Source organism: Pinus tabuliformis, chromosome X (assembly GCF_031772625.1).
Source record: "Pinus tabuliformis cultivar Carrire ecotype Pingquan chromosome X, CPIR1, whole genome shotgun sequence".
In the NCBI taxonomy this organism is placed as follows: Eukaryota; Viridiplantae; Streptophyta; class Pinopsida; order Pinales; family Pinaceae; genus Pinus; species Pinus tabuliformis.
In genome coordinates this window covers 973,971,529-973,991,964 of record NC_142308.1, presented here as the reverse complement: position 1 = coordinate 973,991,964, position 20,436 = coordinate 973,971,529, and the positions used below count along the sequence as shown (strand labels likewise).

General features: G+C 37.7%; 1 pseudogene; it reads left to right on the top strand.

Annotated features, from left to right (window-relative positions):
- Positions 1–2,948: 2,948 nt before the first annotated feature.
- LOC149142983 (pentatricopeptide repeat-containing protein At2g13600 pseudogene) lies at positions 2,949–5,438 on the top strand (annotated as a pseudogene).
- Positions 5,439–20,436: the final 14,998 nt, after the last annotated feature.

Genomic DNA, 20,436 nt, shown 5'->3' with positions numbered 1-20,436 from the left:
AATTATTTAACAATTTCTTTTTTGCGATTTCTATATATTACAACAAACAAAATACTTCATTACTTTTAGACTTTGCGGGGGTAAAGAATATAAAGGAGCTTCATTGAGGTTGAACCCCCTTAGTGATTTTAGGCCACACATTGTGATAAAACTGATAAATAAGGCTTAAATCACAATATAAGCTACAACACCTCCATCATTGACCTTCGCCTAGACATATCACCACACCACTAACTTACTTATTGTTGGATAGTATTCAATAATCTTTATCAATCTCCACCTATAAACATTGACTTTTAGAAAAATATAACTATTCGTAGTCAAATTTTAAAGAAATTGCAATTGGGTAGTCTTTATAGCGTTCCTAACAAGGTGAGGGTAGCTTAGCTAGTTCGTAAATGCACAGAGAAGGAGTAATTTACATTATTGTTTATTCCCTATGGACTTTCACAACCAATTGGGTATAAAATTAAATTCGAACATATAATCATCCACAGTTGGGTGAGAGTGTATTTGTCCAAGTTTTGATGGGCTGAACGGTTTCTTTGGATACACGTACTCTTCTTTCCTTCTGGTATGGACCATGGGGAGTTCATTACGTTCAATGAAATAAAAAATGTTCAATCCCTCTTCGATCTGAGATTGAAAGGATTGTCAATATAAAATGTTCAATCCCTCTTTGATTCAAGATTGAAGGGATTGTCATAAAGATAAAATAAAATCATTATATTTATGTCTAATTATTGACTATAAAGTAGGTCAAAAGGATTGTTGAGTACAATGATGTCTATACAAAACTATAGAACCCAAACTATAGATACAATGCATGAGGTAACTAATATATGGCTCTCGCAAAGAAGATCCAAGGGCTAATAAGTCTGAGGATCAAACCCATCTTTCCTAACATCCAAGGCTGAATGAAGAACACTAAAGAAACTCGACAAAGTTTGTTGGCCCGATGAAGCACTGGTGGAAAGTGTGGCCTATCCACTAAATCGTTGTCTTGGGGAGTTCGCTCGTTGTCGAGGTCTGGAGGACCTAGTCCATCTCCCAGGAACGGATCTAAGACATATATGCTGCTGAGATCTCGTGTGGCAGGGTGAGGTCCAACGAATATTCACCGATCTAGAATCTAGATGTGTACTAGTATCCATTGGTCTCTTGGTGTCCTTGTCTGAAGGTAGTACCCTGAAAAATGTCGTGATCCTCTGTGTGGGGTCCGGTCTAATGGGAGGCTGAAGAATATGCACTCAGACCCTGAAAGCCTCTTGCATATAGGGCCAAACATCTCTAATCGAGATACCTAAAAAAGTTGGAGAGGGTGTAAGAATCTCTAAACAAGAAATAGAGCCTTCCTTTGATCTCGTAGTAGACAGGGCATCCAAAAATGAAGTGCACCTCAATATCCACTTCCTGAAAATGACATGCCTGGTAGATTTTGTTTGGTCTATCAATCTGGTGGTCCATCTCTACCCGAAGTCTATGAGAACCTACTCTGAACTGGCCTAGAGGAATGAGAAGAGCATGCATCGAGCGACGAAGCGTACATTGGGGTTGAACAATGAGCCCGTCTCTCAACTCCAAGAAGTGCTTAGCGTAGAAGGTCATCTTTGGGTGCAACCCTCCTAGAGGATTGACCGAGGTGACCTAGACAAATTGCCTATAGATGTCCTGCCTGATGATTTTGTTCAGCTCCTGTGTAGTAGGTAAAAGGTGACTAGGTGCATCTAAGGAATATTAGAAAGGAGGGAGACGATCCAATTGAATGCCCACTGACTCTAAGAGATCTGAAACTCCTGTAAACCAACATCTGGCTCGACCCGAGGGAGTAGAATGAACAATAGTCTCAGAAGAGCAATATGCCAAGTAAGGATATTGGTCCTTACTCTTTATCGAGTCTGCAAAGCTTCGGACATGATGCAAAAATGAAACCAATTTGAAGACCGTCTCAAGCCGAAAAGGATGAGCTCCAAACTTTGCAAGGATGATGTGTTGAGGTACTGTCTGTTTGCATCTAATGATGCGGTGGAGAAAAAGAATCTACACTCTCTCAGCTGAAGCCCAATTTGACTAATGTAAAGACGGTCCCCAAATCTCTGAGCCATACAGAACAGTTGGACGGATCAAGGTGTCCATGAGGCTCAATCTAGATGAGATGTCCTAGAAGTGATGTTGAAAGCACCGTCTCCTAAGAAGGGCTAAGGATCCATATCCTTTGTTGATCTGAGGCCGAAGCGCTGGTCGCAAACTAAAGTGAGGACTTGAGAATTTCACCCCCAAGTAAGTATATTGGTTGGTGATCTCAACCTCCTCCCTCTAAATACAAGGTAAAGGTCTGAAGTTTTCTTCGCCCCATTGAAGAACATTACCTTGGTTTTACCTAGGTTGACTGTCAACTATCGAAGATCACAAAATAGAACTAAGGCATCCCACTGCTTCTGCAATCCTTTCGAGGGTGAGGAGAGGAGGATCATGTCGTCGGCGAAAAGTAGAATAGATATCAACCCTTGATGAAAAACGCAGTCATCGAAATCCCAAATATGCTGGTATAAGAATGCCTCCCACTCATCAATATAAATCCCAAATATGCTGGTATAGGAATGCCTCCCACTCATCAATATAAATCAATATAAATCCCAAAGAAGGTAGGGAACATTGTACAACCTTGTTTAACACCAATGGTTGATTCCATTAATCACAAACAATCTGATCGAATCAAACATTCAGATTCGAAACTACTAACCAGTTTAGCCTGTTCCCTTCTGAAACAATAACCCTTTTACAGGCGCTCTTCTCTCAAACATATTTGAGCAGAACTTTGTCTTCAAATCCGCGAACCCTACTAGAATTCTGTACCAATTTTTTTCTTTTTGGACTGGTGCACTACGACTACTAGACTGCATTCCATGGTTGGCAGCAGGGAGCAACTTCGTGGTTTCTGCAATTAAATGAGTAGAATCAGCAGAACTCAAATCCGAATAAAGGAAATTGAATACGCGAATCCCCGAAAAACAAAGAGTATTAACACGATCCTTAAGCAATTTGCACATACTATACAATGTAATCACAATGTAATCCACACCTCTGCTGTCGATGTCAAAACACTCTCTAAACATGGTCGTTTGAAGGAGACACTCGATATTTTGCACAATAAGGGTATAACCCTATAGTCTTCTGCATATGTCTGTCTCTTGCAAGGCCGCATTCGAAAGAAATCCTTATCAGATGCCAAACGAGTCCACTGTCACGTGGAAGAGAGTGGATTCACGGGAGACATACTTTCTCACAACACATTATTGAACGTGTGTGTCAAGTGTGGAAGTCTTGTGGACGCTGGCAGAGTTTTTGACCAAATGACTGAAAGAGATGTGTGCTCATGGGCAATCATGATTGCAGCTTATGCAAGGCATGATCCTGCTGAAGAGGCATTGGCATTGTTTCGCAGAATGCGACGAAGAGGCTGCCAACCCGATCCCTTTGTTTTCTCAGGCGTTCTTTCAGCGTGTTCGAATTGGTTTCACTAGAACAGGGCATAAAAATCCGTAAAGAAATTATAAGAAGTGGATTTGAGTCCGATCTTTCCGTTGCTAATGCCCTTGTAGACATGTATGGAAAATGTGGACAAATGGAGAAGGCACGCAAATTGTTTGACAAAATGCATCAACGAGATATTGTCTCTTGGACTGCGATAATTGCGGGATGCATACAGGTCGGGCTTGTTGATGAGGATTTGTATCTTTTTAGGGAAATGCCTCAAGGAGATGCCATCTCGTAGAGTGCAATGGTTGCAGGACTTGCACGGAACGGTTTTGTTGGCAAGGCCTTCGAGCTCTTCAAGGAAATGCTTGAACCGAATGTGGCTTCATGGAATGCGATGATTACTGGATTTGCACAGAAGGGGTTTGTTGATGAGGCCCTGACACTTTTTAATGAAATGCCTCAAAGGGATGTGGTTTCATGGAATGCAATTATTACGGGATATGCACAAAATGGGTTTGTCAATGAGGCTCTGGAACTCTTTCGGGAAATGCCTCAACCAAACTTGGTTTCATGGAATGCGATAATTGCGGGATTCACACAGAATGGTCATGGTGAGAAGGCCCTGAAGCTTTTCCGACAAATGGAATTAGTGGGTGCAACGCCAAACTCAAAAACGTATGCCAGTATTCTTCAGGCTTGTGCGAAATTAGCTACTTTGGAGCAGGGAACGGAGATCCATGAAAAACAATTAGAAGTGGATATCAGTCTGATGTCTTTGTGATGACTGCCCTTGTAGACATGTATGCACAATGTGGGAGCATAGAAAAGGCAAGGGAACTATTTGACAAATTGCATCCTCGAGCTGTCGTCTCATGGAATGCAATGATTGGAGGATATGCCATGAATGGTTGTGGGAAGGAGGCCCTAGAACTCTTTGAGCAAATGAAACAATCTGACATGACCCCAGATCACATCACCTTAGCTAGTGTTTTGTCTGCATGCAGGCATGCAGGTCTGGAGGATGAGGGCTATTTTCACTTCAATTGCATGAGAGAACATTATCACATCGCACCTGCAATTGAACACTAACACTATGTATGCATGGTTGACCTTCTCGGCTGTGCTGGGCGTCTTGATGAAGCAGAAGACTTAATCATTAGGATGCCAATAAAACCAAATGCTGTTGTGTGGATTTGTTTGTTGAGTTCTTGTAGAATACATAACAACTTACATCTAGCTAAAAGAGTGGCTGAACATATTTTTGAATTGGACCCTGAAAACATAGCACCTTATATCCTTCTGTCAAATATGTATGCTACACTTGGCAGGTGGGGTGACATTGAAAAGGTATGAAAAATGAAGAGAAACAGAGGCATAAACAAGACACCTGGTTGCAGTTGGATTGAGGTCAATAAACAAGTGCATGCTTTCCTTGAAGGAGACACATCACACCAACAAATGCAGAAAATCTATAGAGTTGGGGAGACTAACTTGGGATATGAAAGAAGCGGTGTATGTTCCAGATAAAAGGTTTGTATTGAATGATACCAGGGAGGACAAGAAAAACAAAATTCTTTGTTACCATAGTGAAAAACTAGCAATTACATTTAGTCTAGCAAACACATCCCCTTGGGAGCAGTGATTCAAGTTATCAAGAATCTTTGATTGTTTACCGCTAGGCAACCAAGTTCATTTCCAAGATTTTTGCATGAGAGATCGTTGTGAATGATGTCAACCATTTCTGTGATTTCAGAGGACAGTTCTCTTGTGGGGATTATAGGTGATGCAAGATGAAGCAAGGGATTATTGCTCCAGGTTTGGCTTATAGCAATTTGTTGCATGTTGTTATCATTCCATCGAAGCAAAGGACTCTGTTTATTTTGACTTTTTAAAGCAGTGTAATGTTTGAAGTGCATGGAGATTTGCTGTAATTATTTGGCCTTAATGGAACAAATCAATGTGGGGATTCATTCTTGTTACCGATAATTGTATGCAAGTCATCTAGATATAAGGAGCATTATTATATTCACAAGACACCTTGTTCATCGTTGAGAATTTATCATCAAATGAATGCTTATGATGTATTTATTTTCATTTAAAAGAGCAATGTAAAAATTTAGTCCATGTAGAATGGGTTTCTCTTCATCCAGTGCTCAAGTTGGAAGGAGGATGATCAATTCTTGTGAAAAATCTTCCATCAGTCCCAGCAAAGAGCATACAATAGTGACCAGTTCATCCTTGTCATGAAGGCAAGGAGATTCGACTTTAGTCTTTGCATCAGAGAGGGAGAACTTTATTTTCCCATCTTGAACTAATTCTGCAGAGGTCTAGACAAGTCTGTGGGATCAACCACCAAGAGAAAAACATAAAACAGGTCAGAAGCCATATGTAACATAAGTTGAAATAAAAGGTTTGTTCTAGCACATGATATTCAAGGTTGCTACTATTGAAGAGGGAAAGGTCATGATGAGTATAAGCGATTCCTTTTAAATTGTAGTGTTATATGGTTGTAAGAGGATTAAAATTTGAGAGTTGATGGGAAAATTCCGGGTTTTAATGGTTAGCTATTTTCACAATCAGAAACTAAAACTTAGAACACTGTAAGGAGAGGAAAAGGTAATTATTAAGAAGAGAGATAAGGTCGAGAAAGAATGAGGCTAAGGATATATGACGATATGCGATTCAAAAGACATGGATGCAAGAGGGATTCTAAACTGCTAGTGTGAGGGTACTCCCATGTAATAGTTGATAGATATTCCTCCCACTTTGATATTGAAATGCAAGTCACATGGATAGCTTTAATGGATGAGTTCTCAAGCAAGGCTGAATATAAAGACTCAAGAGAGACTCTTGGCCCAGAAATACTCTTTCTTCATAAAATTTAAAATCTTTTACAAACTCAAATTCTCTGGTAAAATAAAGCTATGCTATTTAGAGATTTTGGCAGAAGTTCATAATGTTGACATTTTATAGCCAAGAAGTGGATAATGTCTGAGAATTTGCTTGTTTACAATTCGTTTCTGTGGAATTTGATCCAAAATAGCAAACTCAGAAAGAATAACCCTTCAAAAGTTCGTAGTGGAGAATATGAAATAGTTATTGTGCTACCCAAACTAGATGCAATCTTAAGACAAGACAAAAACTAAGGGTGTTGCTTCGAATGCATGCTATAATACACCTTCAAAGGTGAGCCGGACAAATACACCGTTAGCTTAAACAATTGGATTTTGAGTAACCCTTGTTACCCCTCATATTACGTGAGTGGTAAACTTGTGATTTGCGTCAAATGACATAGGTGACATGTTGGGACATGTTGGGATGCTGATGGACCTTCTATTTCTGCTTGGAGATAGTACATTTTGGTCGGCCACAGTGATGATTGTAGATCCTCTTACTTCACCATGATGTTGATGCATATTGATTTAGTGGATTATATGTCTTGGCTCCTGTTTTGTTCTTTATGGTTACACTTACGGATAGTTGTGCTATGATATGTCACTAGTGGATGGCCCATGTATTGGCACTCTTCACATTGAATATCTCTTCTAGATGGTCTAGCTTACGATGATGCTTGCACCTTCTTTCAAATGTTTTATTTTGGCCATAGTCAAGGGCGTTGGGGATCCAAGATTTGACGAAGTTTTCAAGGGTTTGACCAAGCCTATATGGCAATGCCTTGGACCTTTGGGGTGATTCAACATATGGTGTCGCACTAGGGGGGCAAAGAGCAACAAAATAGTGTGGAACGCTTGGCCAAGTGGGATAGGGCATTATAAATCGCGATGAGGTGCAAGTGTTTCTTAGAAATGTATAAAAAAGTAGTCAATTAAAAAGTTGTTTTTGGAAAGGTCAATATAGCTAGTGGTGGAATTTACCATTCCCAGGATGATGAGGATAAGGATTAAAAATAGTTATTATAAGTCAAGTAATTGGTCTTCTATAAGTGGTAGGAATCTCCAAAGTGATTAACTTCATTTCGAAGACAAGTTGAATTTGAAGGTGAATGTTGGAGCAACTATGACTATTCTTTATGTTGACTTCCAGACATTTTCGTGTGGAAAGTTGGACTCCTTGGGATTGTGGAAGGCAATTCAACCCACTTGGTGGGAAAACTTAAAGCTCTTTAACGTAATAAAATATTATCAGTCTCATAAGTCGACTTAGTCTCCAAATTTTTTGTGGACGAAAAGTCAAATATTAGTAGTTTAATGGAGGAGAGAACTAGCCATTAGCAATGAAACTTATAAAATTGCTAGCTCCTCCTCCCATTAGCGGTTGTTGACTGTGAGATTATTTTATAATATGCAATAAGTGCTTTCCGCTAGGGGTCAAGCCTTAGTGGCACCATATATATATATATATAGGGCGCGTTTCACTCTAATATCTGGGAGTGAAGAGACATAATCAATCCCTAACATGATAGGAGGGGAAACCCTTAAGAAAAATACCTGTTTATTGGATTGATTCTTCTATGCTTTTTTTTATAGCTTTAGCTTATAGTTTATGCTTAATAGACTAACCTGTAGCTACAGTTTGGTTATTAAATAGTTCTTACAATTATTGCTTGAACTACAAACATTCATGTGAAAGGGGAGATTCTCATCTCAACCTTAACTACCATTAAGAGGACATAAATCTAAGTGTTCGACAAGCCCTCTAGGAGAAATATTCAACAATATTTGTGGGATATTGGTGGCACTATTGCTATAGCAATTGGGCCATCTTTAAAGTGTAGATCCTCCTAGTGGAATTGGATTTATCACCTATTATTCTAGATTGGTTTGAATAGGATAGTTTCAACTCCAACTTCTCATCACTCTTAGTCCTCAAAGGAAAGTTGACAAAAAGATGGTGATGTATCTCTCATATATTTCTCATATATAGCATTCTCACAATCAACCACATTTTCACACTTTCCAAGGTAGTTCACACTTCCCAAGGTAAAGTAGTCTCGAAAGTCAAGCCTTAGTGGTACCATATATATATATATATATATATATATATACCACACCCCTTGGCACTATTATACACTCAAATATCTTTCCAAGTGTGCAAGAATAATGTCAATTAGATTTTAGATGCAAAAGTTATGCCTCACAGAAGTTGATTTATCATGTTTGACCAACATAATTTGAGAGGATCACACATCATCCCCCTTTACTTATGGAAAAGGGGTTAGCCACGTGGGACTTATTAATAAGACTCTAGGAGAGTTGAGTTTTAACATATTTCAAGGATTGAATGTGCCAAACTTAACACCTAGTTGGTCATCGAGTTGTGTTATAAATTGGGTACTAAGAGGAAAAGGGGTTCGATTCTATTCTAGTGCATTTTGTTCCATAGTAAAGAAGAGTAGTTGAGAGTGGATAGGGAGATGGATTGTTTTCTGTAGTAGTTCATTGGACATAGGTATAGCTACTTTTTATTTGCATTATTATTTAGAGAAAGAGAGAGCATAGTAGCCTCACCTTCCAGCTTGGTTTTCTCACGAAAGGGTTTACCAGGTCATATCTTGGTGTTATTGCGGTTTGTGAGTGATTGTTTTATCATTTTTATATTTTTATCATTTACATATCGTATGCATTAATAAATCCATAAATATAAGGAAAGTTAACCCTCATAGTATAGATTTTGGATTTCAATATATTATATTAGGTTTGTTGTGACACACTGTCTAGTGGAATACATGTTAGTTTACTGATCAAAATTCTTAGGAAGTCCACATGTTGGGAGTGAAAGTATAATGGCATGTTATATCCATGCTAGAGAACCAAAGCAAATAGAAAACCCCAAATTCACTTTGTCCTCTCTCAGTTGTGTGTAGAAGGGATTGCAAATCTAGGCTTGAGTCACCTCCAAAAAGTATTTTCATGAACAAAACCTCTCCTTATTTGACCATCTACTTGCCTTTTCACCAAACACTCCCTTGATTTGTTGTTGCCTCCACTCTGTAGTTCACTTGGTCTATTTTTCCTAAAATGTGTACACAATCCTTCACCACAGTGTCCTAGTGTCAAATGAGTCTTCCTTAAGGTTAAGCATCTACTGAATTGTAATTCAATCAATAACAATAAATATGTGTTGTGATCATAATCTATTGGTTCGTTTGTTACCTATGTGAAATTATGGAAGTGTGTGCCATACGAGGAGGGTTTTTAAAGATTATGTGTCACTAATAATGTTTAAGAAAAAGACAAATTAAACCTTAATTTTAGATGACGAGATAGCTACCGCTATAAGAAATCTTCTGGGAGAAGCATTGATTTTTTTCTCATGTAACCCAAGTTTCTCAAGGATGGAAGGAAGAATATTATACTTATTATTTTCCTTTGCCTCTTTGGTAGAATCGAACACTGGACCTACTTTATTAGACATCAGTGTCACCTCACCGTTCTTTGACAATGGGACTTTTCTTTCATCCTCCAAAAATCATTCTTTAGCTACAACTTCTCCCTTTGCTTTATCCTTTTCTATGCTACCTACCTCTTAGATGAATTGCATACCACCTTTGGCTTCAACTTATCTAACAATGGGCCCTTCACCTTTCAAAATATATATTGGAGCTCTTTCTACTTTCCTCTAAACCCACATTCTAATTGATCTTGGATAATATTTCCAAACATTTCCAGTGAATTGACAATTCAGGCATATAAATGAAAATTTCCAATAGTCCAATGATTGCATAAACTTCCATTTACCTCATCCTATCTTGATTTCCTCTAGAAGACCCTCTCGAAGGTCCAATTCCACCAATATTAACAACTTTCTTATCAACTTTGGACTATAAATTCACTCTTGTATCTATGAACTTGCCTTAGACCATCTCCCAATGCCTTTAAAGCTTCTTTGTTCCAAAGTTCCATGGAAAGACCTGGAAGTTTCACCCATATTAGTTGAGCAAACCTTTTTTCCTTCTAGAATTAAAACCTGGCATTCACTTCTCCAAATGTAGTAATGGTGTACACCAACACCATTTTCTTGCTAATACATTTTTGACATTAGCCTCAGATTTAAACTCCAAGGCAAACCAACTATAAATTAGGATATGAAACTTCAAGGTACACCATAAAACCCTAACCATACCTTCTCCATCCATGAATGTGGAGAATATAACAACAATGATTTCTTAACAAAGTTCCCTGTTAGGACTTTCTCCATTATAGAGGTAGTCTTCTTCATACCCACATGCTCACCCATGACCTACCTTACCTTCTCTTTCTTTGCTCTAATGCACTTCCTTTTATGTTTACTTCTTAGAACCCATTATTTTTCAAGGTTCCCCTCCTCACCCTGCTCTCACCCGCACCCCACTCCCACCCCCACATTTCATGTACACCTCTAGGTTGTGCTTCTTATGACAAAGCTCTTAATCCCCAGCACAATCCTGTACCACAAATTTCCTCAAAACATGAGCTCAAAACCTCATTTTATAGATGTCTTTCTAGAACTTCTTCATACCCACATGCTCACCCATGACCTACCTTATCTTCTCTTTTTTTTCTCTAATGCACTTTATTTTATGTTTACTTCTTAGAACCACTTATTTTTGAAGGTACCCCCCCCCCCAACCTACCCACCCACCTATTTTGCTATTACAACAACCCTCCCCATTTCAAAATTTTTCATATAAATCTTTAATAAGAAATGGGTCCCCTTTAGGATATAAATAGAATCAATAAAGCTTTTAAGAAAATAAATCCTTATAAAAGGGCATATAAAAAATTGCTTTTAGAGTATTTAAAGATCGCTCATTGCAACTCGCAAATCCTTTGAACCCATGAAAGTCCTTTTAAGAAAGTCCGATTTGATCAGAATCATAATAAAACCCTATCATAAAGCTTTATCGAAAGAAAAATTATAAAGGGAATATGTCGCATCGTGCACATCCTTTCTTTCAATGGTGGATTTCAAGTGTTCCATTAAGATCCGCTGATGCGATAACTTTATTGGAAATCGCATATCGCTACTTGTTAAGAAGCTGTCCCAAGTGTTCCGTGGAAAACCTCCAATGCGATACGCTGATCACTATCACACATTGCTAAAATCATAAAACACATCCCCAAAAAAGTTCTATTGAAATCTTCCGATGCGATTTTATTGTGGTATATAGCGCTTTCGATATAAGTAAATTACGAAGTATTACAAATGCATGCAGTCTAAATGATAAGTTAATTATAAAAGGAAATTTAAAAGACTTGTCAAAGTTTAAAACCTGCCGCTCCCCATGCCAGCTCACCACTGATCTCAATCACAACCATGCAGAGGAACCATTTAAGCATGGCACTTGTAACTCCCGATCTGCAATATGCGATTATTGCTAATCGCCGATTGGGAAGTCACTATACCCATTCTAAAAAAGACTGTTTTAAATTTTCGATGCGACATACCATCATGACATTAAAGTTTCACGTTGGAAGTTACGGGGAAATCATTAAGAAACAGTTATGGTTGAATCCTTCAAGGATTTCATCCGTGGTGACTTAATATATAATAGATCCGTAGCATCTATTACGCTTAATTACTATTAGTCCTGTGCTCTGTGTATTAGCTCTTGACAAGCTTTTCCACTGTTACGTCCTTCTGTTTCATTTTGCAGAGTTAATCTGAAATCACCAGTCCAGCAAAAATGTCTAAGAAATCTCGGAAAGCAAAGGTCCCCGTCATAGCGAAAGATAAACCAGCAAAGTTGGCGCTGATTGCTGATACTACTTGTCTAGGCCTTGGCAGGACTTCATGGGAGGACATATATAATCTACTCGAAACCAAGGATCCAACCCAAATTGAAGAAGAAGGAGGAACAGTTGGTTCAAGTGGTAAATCAGAAAGTACTCTTAAGGATTTGGCCAGCTCCTTCCTCCACAGAATAACAGCCCTTGCGAAAGTGTTACCATACAATGACTTGGTGAGATGGGTAATTGAGAGTATCAACATAACCGACAGAGCATTCTCTACAGCCGATGGAAGGATGTTCGGGATATTCAAGGCAGAAGATGTCTAGAAGATGTATCATTTGCTGGACCCCCAGAAACATTACAACAAGGAATTTTTAGAAGCTTTCGCCAAGGAGAACGAGGTAGAGTCAGACCCTATCAAGCAATGGAGAAATTTCCCAAACAAGCATAAGCATGAATCCTCTTGTTTGTACTTCGTGGAATCTTTAGCATCTCGCTATTGCTATGCTAGTGCTATGATATGTAGACTCTTTGGAGCCTCTGATTCAACTAGATTTTCCATAGAAATGGTGCCTTTAGTGGAAGCAGCAATTAACTCTTATATCATGGATTGGGCAACCATTTTATCAGATAAAATGGCCAACCAAATCCTTGATTATAGAAGAAATAGGTATCTAACTACTCGGATAATACCCCCATTCTATATGAGCGCCTACATCATGGAGACCATCTGTTTCAATTTTGATTCCCCCATTCTAGGTTGGAAATGGACTCCTCAAGACCCAACTCCTATTCACATTTATCATAAGTATTTGTGGAAGGCCCATTATAAAGATCATATATATAGAACTTGCCATGGTTTTATTTTGCCTGTCCATCAGGCTATATTCAACAGACCTGCTCCTCGGTTATCCAACAAGGCCAGCAATGACCTAACATCAATTGGTGGTTGGTTCAGTGAAGAAAATTTCACCCATGTCAGACTTTTTGGCAGCATCACAGATCCACATGTTCTCCCATTGTACATTCCTGATAAGCTATTGGCCGGAGAAATAGCTTACCAGATAACGGAAAAATGAATGTCCAGGAACCTCAAAGAGTCCAAGAAACAAATGTGGCCTACATTTCCTCTCTGCTGTGGTACTTACTCACTGCATGATTTCAAACATGCTGAGAAAGAAGCAGAGAAGATAAAAATTCTGAAGTTAGCAATCATTCCTAAGAGACAGTATGATCCAAACAAAGTGGCTTACAACTTTACCACTCAGCTGAAAGTTGCCAAATTTGAACATGAGGAAGATGACATGATGACTTGTTCTCTTTGGCTGAGTTGTTTTCACAGGTAAAACATCTAGCAAGAATCAAATTGGGAGCAGTGGAGAGAGATAAGTTTATGTAGTTCAGGACACAGAGGTTACAAACACTACCTCTGGATTTATGGAACACTACCCCTATGGTGCAGCAAGAAGGCCATAGTGAAGAACACACTACTGAAAAGATTCCCGAAAAGGAGCAGACAAATGAAAAGACCAGCAAGCTCCTAGATACCGATGTGCATATTGATTCCAACTTAATCAAGGAATGGGAGCAATTCGATTAGCAGATCAAGAACCAGAATGACTCCCAAAACATCATTATACCAGAATCACCCGCAACACAGGAGCCTATTATTACTAGTATTACAATTGAACCGACAATCATCACAGTTAACACTCACCACGATATTGAAATAATTCCATAGAATCCTTGCGAGGAGATTGTATTAAAGGTTGAGGAGATACCACCCTTGGATGTATTTTACTATCCAAAGCATAGGGCTGTGGTCAAAAGACAAAGAAAAAATAGGAAAATTGACCAGGGACCATTCTCAACTCCTCAAACTAAACTGATGAATGTGGTATGGAAAGACTTAGAAGTCAATCCTTCTAAGGATTCAAATAAGTTATCTCAATATGCAGGTGCCTATACAGTCGCTACAATGGACAAGGCCTCTGAAGTTAGCCAACTGATCAAAGAAAAGAATCTAAGGATCACCCAACTTGAAGAGCAAACGACAGTGGAACAATAGAAGATCGGTCAGCTTGAGCAACAACTAGTGGAGCAAAAACAACAGAATGAGCAACTGAAAGAACAGTTAAATCTGGAGAAACAAAAGATCGATCAGCAGGCTCTCCAGAAACAACAAAAGTTGTCTCAAGAACTTAGCAAGATTGAAGTGGCACTTTAGCAGGAAAAGAAGGCCAAAGAAGAACAAATCGCACAACTGCAATTACAGGTAGAGAAATTCAAAGGTTATCCGAAGATTGATGAATTCAAGAAAGAAGCCCTAGAAGTGACTAAAGCCTTATCTTGGCAACTAAATATCCTTTGCCACAAAATATCATTGGTTGACCCATTGTGCATCATCACTGCATCACTCATTGAACAGGCAGTTGACACCAGATTAGAATTTGAAGAGGCAGATGATAAGGTCACAAGATTTCTCTCTTGGCAAAGTACAGAAGAAGGCATGGTTACTGATCTACCGAAAATCCAAGAATCACACTCTTATTTTCAGAGTGGGAATCACAGTTAATAGAGGCCAAAAGGGCTACTTCCAGAGCCAGGGCTATGATGAACAGTGTGATCGAGTTGGTAAATGATAGCTTATATGGAGCTAACTTGATCTCTGATTGCTCCCTAGGAAAGCTCCCGAAGGCGAAAGCGCTAGAAAATCAATGGAGACAGGATCTGGCCAGCAGAGGAAGAAATTGACAAAGTGAAAAACTTGATTTGGGATGCATTTTGGTTTTTCCTAGTCAAGCCGCACAGCCAGCAAATGGCCACCAAATGCCTTGCCGACTTTGTCAGTTGCATGGTTCCCGAGCTTTCAAATGCCACATACACAGGTCAACTACATTCCAGGTTGAGTCATCCTCTGGAAATTCAGAAAATGCTCTCAATTTATCAGCTGCAAGAGCAATAGAAGAAGTAGATACAATGAATCAGTTCAAAGGCTATCGCACTTTTATTTTCATAAATCAAATCCTAGATTTGCATGTTTTCAGTTTCCACAACTCAAAGCGATTTTTATTGACAGTTAGTTTTTATTTTATTATTTACCCTTTCATGCCTTTTAAGAAAGGGTCCTCAATTTGTATAAAATTTGACTTGAGAAGTTGCACTTTTGTACTTTTGAATATATTTTATTAGTAGTGGATCAAGGTTTCATATTTTTGTGAAGAAACTTTTTCAAGACCTGCACTTTTGCATCTCCTGGAGGTTTTCTTAAATAAGAAAGTGGAATCGGAGTGTTATTTACATGGCAAGACTCAAATGCATGCGGTATTTCTATCACTGTTCTTTTGTCTTGTTTTCTTATGTGATGAAGCATTCCTTTTAAAAAACTGCTATTGTTGATATATGTATGCTTTTCCAACAATTCTTCATTATATCATTTCTGAAGATTTAGAATTGTTATATTTCAAAGATATATGTCAGTGATATACATTGTTATGAATTCGATATGTTTTTATAATTACTTTGTTTAATTTCTTAAACAAAGTAATCATTATATATTAATGCATCGTTCTATTGATAAGTAAGCCATCTATATGATTATTTATCTGTTAGGAATAACCAGAAATCACATTGTTTATATAATACCCGGGTTATATAAGTATATTTGTATATTTTTGAGTTGTAGGTTAAAACACTTATCATCTTCATTATACATTACAAAACAATCATCCATCAAATCATACATTACTGGGAAACTGGTCCCATAATATCCAGTTGGAGTCACCATACCAAACGAAAAAGGAGTTGTACTAAGGTTCGGACTGGTTGGTTATCCCAAATGTTGGTGCTAGGATTTTAGAGGCATCAACATTTTTGGCACTAGAAGGAGGGCCGAACTATGAATGGCGAGTAAATCTAAATCCACAGGCCATTCCAAGAGTAAAACTCCCTCACCATCTCCTCCAACTTCTCCTTCGCATTCTAAGTCTTAGATTCTTAGGGAAGAAGCTGAAAAGAGAAATACAACACCCACTGCTAAAACCCTAAACACACTAGACAATTCTTCTCTTGAATCTCCTGAAGTTCAGTCTTTGATTCATAAACTCCAAGAATTTTCAATACCCCAATAAGAGTCTAAGCTATCCCAAGGCAGTGTGACTTCGGAATATATTCCATCCTAGCCTCTTACTAGATCACAGAGTGAAAAGCTTGGTATTCCACCAACTGAATTCCCTTTGCCAAGTCGAAAAAGAGCTAGGCAGACACCTTTAGAGTCTGACAATGAGACTCTTTCCTCATCATCATCTATTCCATCTAAACCATTGCAAAGTCATCCATCTGTTTCACAACTCCAAATCATAGTCCAAAAGGGTACAAATACTCCAACATCCTCTACCCAATCACTTTCAACTGTTTCTTCACCCTCTTCTACTGTTAGCTCAATGATGGCACATAATCAACCCTAACCAAGGCCATGGACAAATCCAGGAGCAGTCGTAATGCCTGCGCCTTTGAGTCAATTACCGGCCCATCCTGAAAAATGGTTACCAAAATTTAATCCTGACATTGGCATATTAGCAGAAGAACATATAAATAATTTTATGATATCAATAAACTTGAATGGGGTAACAGAAGAAGACGTTGTTGTTAGGCTATTTCCACACACTCTGTAAGGAGCAGCTGGATCGTGGTATTTTTCATTACCACCAAGATCCATCAATAGCTGGGATGCTTTTCAAGAGCAGTTTCTAACTAAGTTTGGAGATGATAGGTCTACAACTACTTTGATTAATGATCTCTCCAATCTGAAATCTAAATCAAAGGAACCTATCAAAGACTTCAACTCGCAATTTAATAAGCTGTTAAATAAAATTTCTACCACATCCAAGCCTAGTGAAGAAGTCCAAAGCGAATGGTATATTTGTGCCTTGCCTTCAAATATAGCCATCTTTGTTGATAGAGCTACTAAACCCACATTAGCAGAAAATATGAAGGAAGCGATTACTGTGAAAAACGTATCCTTGCGTTAGAAAACAAAAACGCTTTTGAAGAAAGAAAATCCAAAAAAGTTACCTTTAAAGATGATTCGAAAAAGAAAGCAATTAAAGACCCATATGACATGGAAGGTTTACAAAAAGTTCTAAAAACTATGTCCAATGAAATGGTGGAAATAAAAAAGCAGGTAGCTGAAGCTTCTACTAAAAAAACCATTTAGGAACTTCAAAAGAAATAAGCCAACTGAGCCTAAACCACTTAATGCTATATCTAATGTAGAATCAGATCTAGACAATGATGAAGATGAAGACACAGTTTTATCATCGGAAGAAATGGAAGAAGATGAAATAGTTGAATGTCATAGAATGTGGGACTTTATCTTGCCTAACTCTGATAATGAAAGTGAACAGGAAGCTCTCCCAGTAAATACTAGAAGTAAAAATGTAGCAAAACCTATTCAAACAAATCCAAAGAAGAAAATTCAAACCCTCTTACTAAAGACAAAGCTCCCATGAAGAAAAAACCAATTGTTCCTACCCAAAATCAACCATCATCCTCCAGTCCACCCTCATCATCTAAAACATTAGTAGTCTCTGACTCTATGGATTACAGCATCGTGGAAGACATGAATACGACTCGAGAAAATATTTCTTTACATGAACTTAGCAAGCTCAAACATCAATAGAAATTGTTAGTTAAAGAGTTAAATGCAGTACCTTCTTCTCCTCTTCCAACCGATGTATTATCCAAGGCGGCTAAAGGATCAGGTAAACCACCATCGGATAAGGTAGATGCTACTGATGCTGTTTTGATCGGAGATAGGTCTAATTCTCATACTCCTCCTTTTCTCTTGACTTATGAGATCTATAATAGAAATCTGCATAACTGCCTGATAGATTTAGGGGCTTCATCAAACATAATGCCAGCCTCAGTTTGCTCCAAATTAAACATTGAGCCCCAGAAATCTGCAGTTCATATTGTTCAATTAGATCGGACTAAAGTGCAAGTTTTAGGAGAGATTAATTCAGTTACTATTAGGTTATCGTTTGATCCCAGAATAGTTCAAAGAATTGATATATTGATTGCTGAAATCCTTGAGTTTTATGGTTTAATTCTAAGCAAGGATTGGTCTGAGAAACTCCATGGTTACATTTCTACTGATTGGTCTCACATGTGGCTTCCCTATAAAGGGAAACCAATTCAAATCAAAATAGATCGGGAAAAACACATGACTCATACAGTGACAGAGTTTGAACAAGAAAACCAACCTCTGGCTTTCAATAATAACATTCTCGGAAATTACTCAGCTGAGCCATTCTTTGGAAATTTTAATGCTCAACAATCACCTTTTACTATTAATAGTTTCACATCACAAATTGAAAATTTCTCTCATACTGATACCTCAAGATGTGTTAGTATTGCTGATGAACTTGTAAATAAATCTATAGATAAGCCTTTATTTTGGTCTTTATATTTTGATGGATCAAAATCCAATGACAGTGTAGGAGCATGGTGTATTTAGTTAGTCCAGAAGGGGAAAAAATGATGCTATCATGTAGACTAGAATTTGAGTGTACCAATAACACTGCAGAATATGAGGCATTGATTCAAGGGCTCTATAAAGCAATAGGCCTGAATATCCAATATCTGAAAGTTTTTGGTGATTCTGAAATTGTCATCAAACAAGTAAGGAATACTATTCATTGTCTCTCAGGTCATCTCAAACATTATCAATCCCTTGTTCAAGATCTCATAAATCATTTTTTGGCATTTAACATTTCTCCTATTCCTAGATCTCAGAATGCAACAACTGATTTATAGGCTAGCGTTGCTTCTAAACTCCCTCCATCTGAGGATTATAGTCCAGATAGGTTTTCAATTGAATTAATTTTTCGACCATCTGTCTCAGATAATGTCACCAATTGACGAGTTTTTAAGCATGATGAATACATCTTAAATTTCTTGACTTCTGAAAAATCTTATGATGACCAAATTATCGATGAAAGCGATCATGATCTTCAATTAAAACAAATACTCAATAAGAACTCTATTCCTAAATCTGTGGTCAAGCTAGAAGATCTCTATGATATCAAAGATAGATTCAAAAAGGTCACTAATGAAAAACTTCAAAGTTCTACTTTAAGGTTTGAATTAGTAAATCTTGGCACTGAGGCCAAACCATAAAATGTCAACCTAGGACTTGAACTCACATCAGAGGAAAGATTTGCTTTCATCAGATTATTAAACAAATACAAAAATGTTTTTGCTTGGAATTACGAAGATATGAAAACTTATGATACTTCTATCATTCAACACACAATTCCAATGATTTATGATGAGAAACCTGTACAACAAAAGCTAAGGAAAATTCACCCAAATCTTGAAAGTTAAATCAAAGCAGAGTTGAATAAACTTCTTAAAGCCAAAATAATTTTCTCGGTCAGACATTCTAAATGGGTTTCAAACTTGGTACCTATAAGGAAAAAGAATGGTGATATTAGGATTTGCATAGATTTTAGAAATATCAATAAGGCATGTCAAAAAGATAATTTCCCATTGTCAACAATGGAACAGATACTTCAATCAGTAGGTGGTTCATAGTTAATGTCATTTCTTGATGGTTTGTCAAGATACAATCCGATACTGGTTCATCTAGATGATAGACTAAAAACTACATTTAGAACTAAATGGGGAACATATGCTTATCAGAAAATGCCTTTTGGTTTGATAAATGCTGGAGCTACTTTCCAACGAGCCATGGATATAGCCTTCAAAGGTTCGATCAATAGGTCAGTTGTTGTTTACTTAGACGACATAACTATCTTTTCCAAGAAAAGGGCCAATCATTTACATGATTTAAAATAGATTTTTGAACGATGTAAAAGGTATGGGATTTCTTTAAATCCCAAGAAATCATTCTTCGCTCTTGATGAATGTAAACTCTTAGGATTTATTGTATCTAAAGATGGCATATACATTGATCCAGATAGGATAAAAGAGATTTCTGATATTCCTTTGCCACATAATAAGAAATCAATGCAATCATTTTTGGGACAGATAAATTTTGTAAAAAGATTTGTTCCTGATTTTTCTCATATATTCTCGCCTTTACAAACTATAATTAAGAAAAATTCAGTTTTCAAATGGGGACATAATGAAAAAGAAACCTTTGACTCAATGAAACAGGCAACCATTAATGCTCCTACATTGAATACTCTAAATTCTTCTAATCATTTTATTTTGTATACTTTGGCCACTGAAACATCTTATGCTGCTGTCTTAACACAAA